The 4,166-nt window shown below is 42.7% G+C and overlaps 1 long non-coding RNA gene across 2 annotated transcripts; it reads right to left on the bottom strand.

The window, feature by feature from the left end:
* Positions 1 to 449: 449 nt before the first annotated feature.
* Positions 450 to 2,627, bottom strand: LOC103583490. 2 transcript variants are annotated; one of them, XR_549861.1, is made up of 2 exons: positions 2,139 to 2,627; positions 450 to 1,326 (listed from the first exon to the last, which is right to left on the bottom strand). It is a non-coding gene; the product is annotated as an uncharacterized LOC103583490 (long non-coding RNA). The 2 variants fall into 2 exon arrangements; XR_549862.1 differs by lacking the exon at positions 2,139 to 2,627 and adding an exon at positions 1,821 to 1,857.
* Between the last annotated feature and the right edge of the window lie 1,539 nt (positions 2,628 to 4,166).

The following is a 4,166-nucleotide window of genomic DNA, read 5'->3' as shown; positions in this document are numbered from 1 at the left end:
TTTCTGTTTAGCAACACCCCACTCCTCAGTACCAATTTTCTGTTTTAGTCCGGTTGTGTTGTTTATAACAGAAATACCTGAAACTGGATGATTTATAAAGGAAAGAGGTTTATTTGGCTTACGATTCTGGAACAGCTGCATCTGGCACGGGCCTCAGGCTGCTTCTACTCATGGCGGAAAGTGGCAGGGAGCCAGTGGGTACAAGCAGATCACATGGTGAGAGGAAACAAGAGAGAGACAGAGAGAGGGGGTGCCAGGGTCCTTTAAACGATCAGCTCTCATGGGAACTAATAGAGCGAGAACTCACTCACTACCCCTCCCTGCCCCAGGGAGAGCATTAATCCATTCATGAGGGATCCGCCCCCATGACTCAATCAGTTTCCAACACTGCCACATTGGAGGTCAAATTTCCACATGAGTTTTGGAGGGGACAACACATCCAAACTCCATGAAAGTCCATCCAGAATTTAATGAGAATACCTCTCTTGTTTCAACAATTTTGTTAGGTATTTTTTATTATGTCAAGGGAATAACATTTGATTACTGTTTTACCATGGGTGTTTTCAGTTCAGGGAAGAATGCTGGGTTTTGTCCGGATGAAGATGTAGGCGGGTGCTGTGGAGCATGCGGAGCGTGGAATGCCATGTGCAAGGGAGATGGGGCTGGTGTCAGTGCATGGGGGACTGAAGGCTGAGATCAGAGCTGGAGAGACCTGGTACGGGATTGCTCCAAGGAAAGGTTAACATACAGCCACATAAATAGGAATTCCAGAAAAAAATATCAGACAGTTTCAAATACACTGTTGGGACCAAAGAAAAACTTCTTCACTCTTGAAGCTTCATTAATAAAAGTCACTGGCAAATTTAGATCAATAAGAAGAAAAGGCATAACAAATTTGATTATTTAACATGCTGGGAGAGGGCAAAGCATACAGGAAATCATGCTTTGAGAAGTAATGTCCCAATTTCCCATGGGGTACAGAGCTTATATCCCCATCTCCATAGGGAAAAGGGAGATGGGGGTGTAGGAGTAAATGATTCTTAGGGGGATGTGAGGGCCTGGAGAACATTCAGTGGCCTGCCTGGGACAAAGTCTATTTCGCCTGCAGAGCAGACAGTGACTGGTGAATGATTTTCTTCAAGATACTAAATGGGACCAAAATAGAAGACAGTGGTCTGTGACAAAAGTTAGTCCAGGTGTGTTGACAGACTCGTCTTCCTTCCTGTGATGTGATTTAGGTTCATGAAACTCAGGGAAAAGAGCAGAGGAGATTGTCTTCTTCTTTTGTGGGTCTGGACTTGAGGCAGGTAAAGGAACAGCTTCATCCTGTGCTTTGGAGAGAGACAGAGGATTGAGAGACGGGGACTCGGGAGGGGGTAGACCAGAGAGACCTTGAGGCTGCGTCTTTATTCTAGCATGTCACAGCACCATATTTTGGGGTAACAGCTTTATGCACCCCAACAATACAAAGACCCATAAATATACCATTCTTCTACTATTCCTGAAAAATTACTCAACCAAAAATTCCAGGTATGGATATGTTTGTTGTTAAACATGTATACAATTTTAACATATTTTATATAAGTAATTATGTGCATGTGGTAATAAAAGTTTTAACTGTACAAAAAGTATAGATGAAAAGTAAAAAAATCTTTCTCTTCATAATACGTTTGTCATCTGTCTTCCAGAGTTAGCTGATTTTAACAACTTTTGTTTTCAGTTCTTCTAATGATTACTTCCTGTATTAGTCTGTTTCTGTTGCTTATAACAAAATGCATGGAACTGGGTGATTTACAAAGAAAAGAAAATGTATTGCTTACAGTTTCTGAGGCTGGGAAGTCCAAAGTCCAGGGAAGACATCTGGTGAAGGCCTTGGTGGTAGTGACAGTGACCCAGGGTCTCACATGGGCAGAAAATGGCAAAGCAGAGAGAGACTAACCTCTCATGTGCTCTTTTAAAACCCTCAGAACCACATCCCTGACCACCCTTATTAATCCATTCACAATCCAATCACCTCTTCAAAGCCCCACCTTGCAATTACCATAATAAGATTTCCCACCCTCTTAACACTGTCACAGTGGGGGTCAAATTTGGGGGGAACATTCAGTCCAAAGCACCCACGTCACGAGCATTCATACCACTGACTGGGTTGGAGTGTCTGGAGAAGAAGCATGTTGCTGGTGAAGACAGGATCATCAAGGCCATGCCAGTGTGGACAGGGAGGTTGGGGTTCTCAGCACATTCTTGTGCCTTCCTTGAAGCACATGTGGTGGCTGAACAGAAGTCACAAATAGAACTCCAGCTGGGGAGGGAGTCTGGAAATGTGGGGTTTTGCTTTCAGTCTCTGCAGAACAGAGAGGAACCCTGGAAAGAAGGAAGAAATACACTGAGGGCCAACCACCATACCCATCATGCCAAGTATCTCTAATGAAACCACGATGGACGGCTTGACCTGCCAGAATGGAAAGATGCCCTCCCGCCACTGGCATTCCCAGGATTGAGGTGGAATGGATTCTTTCTTCCTATGCCCTTAACTGATCAAAACTATGACACGTTCAGGTTTGCTTCTTTTTAGGCTATGAGTTTCTTGTATAGCATAGATTTTAATTTTCCTGGAGTTACCAATTGCCTTTTTTTTTTTTTTTGGCATATGTCAAAATATAATTTGACTTAACCTTATCATTAGATCATTCTGCTTCCTGATCACTGGTCATCTATGTACCCAATACATTCATCTTGAGGTCCCCTGGGTTTCTGTTCTAATTTGGATCACTGGAGCAATATTTTTAACTTCTAAGAACTTATTCCTCACCCATTGCTTCTTTATATAGCAACCTCTTCTTGTTTTACACACTAACATCTTGAAAAGTCCTCTTCTATTTCCTAATTATCTTTGTTTTCTCCTGGGTTAGTTGTTGTATTGGTTCTTCTTAATCCATGCCTTCTATGCTGTCGGTTTTTCTGAAATACCTGGTCATCCTGTTGTCTGTTCATATTTCTACATGAAAAGCGAGGCTGATTAGCAGAGCAGCTGGCACGGGTCTTCTGCACAGTTGTTTAGACTTGCTTTCCCACTTGGCCTCTCTCTAAAGGGGAGTGTGTGGGTGGTGTGTGCTGCATGGCTGGCTTCCATTACGCTCGTGGGTGGGGGACGGCAGGCTGCCACTGTCCCTCAGCAGCTCTTGGTTCCTATATCATGAGGGTAGCTTGGATCAGATGCCATTCCCATAAAAGGCTTAGGCAAAGATTTTTCATAGGAAGTGTTTTTTTGTTTTTTTTTTTCAATTCAGATCCTGGAACAGAAAGCTTCTGAGGATAGATTTTTTAGGTTCCTTGGTTTTTTTTTCAATTCAGATCCTGGAACAGAAAGCTTCTGAGGATAGATTTTTTAGGTTCCTTATATGAGAGAAAAACCTTCCCAGGATGCGGGCTTGATGCAGGAGTTTCCACATCAGCTCCCCATCTTGAGAGGCCCTTTGCTACCTTGTTGTCCTCATGTGAGCAGTAAGACCCCTTCCCTTAGCAGTTGTGACCTCTCTCTGGCTCCTCGGCAGGATCACTTTGCACCTTTATCCATCTGGCTCTTGGTATTGTCTTCATTTCTGACATGTAGGGATTTCTCTTTCCTTCCTCCAGCTTCATACTAAAATTATTCTTTATTGTATTTTAGCCCAGCATCTCTGCCTGTGTTTGTAGCAGTAGAGAGGTTTTCAATGGTTCTGACCATCATGCTTTTAAATCTGGAAGTTCTTTTCTTTTTCTTTTAGAAGTTCATCAGAATCTCTCATCTGCTGATGTCCACATGCTGTCCCTCCCCAGCCCCCCANCCGCGCTTCCCAAGCGGCGCACTTATCCAGTGCGCCACTGGGCCGGCCCCCCTCCCTTTAATTTTCTAGCTGGCTCATTATATAAGAAAAGCATAAGTTTTGCATATTTATTTTCCAGCCAGTCACTTTATGGAATGACCTTGTTAGTTCTAAGAGTTTTTCAGTTGATTTTAATTTGTTTAGCAGATAAGTGATTATATTATCAAACAGAAAATCTTGACTCTTGTTCAATACTTATAATTTTAAGTCTGTTGTAGTCCATTTGCAGTTGCTATAAAAGAAATAGCTGAGACTGGGTAATTTATAAAGGAAAGAGGTTTATTTGGCTTACAATTCTGG

This window comes from Galeopterus variegatus, unplaced genomic scaffold (genome assembly GCF_000696425.1).
Source record: "Galeopterus variegatus unplaced genomic scaffold, G_variegatus-3.0.2 Scaffold23566, whole genome shotgun sequence".
Lineage (NCBI taxonomy): Eukaryota > Metazoa > Chordata > Mammalia > Dermoptera > Cynocephalidae > Galeopterus > Galeopterus variegatus.
This window is presented reverse-complemented; position numbering and strand designations above follow the sequence as displayed.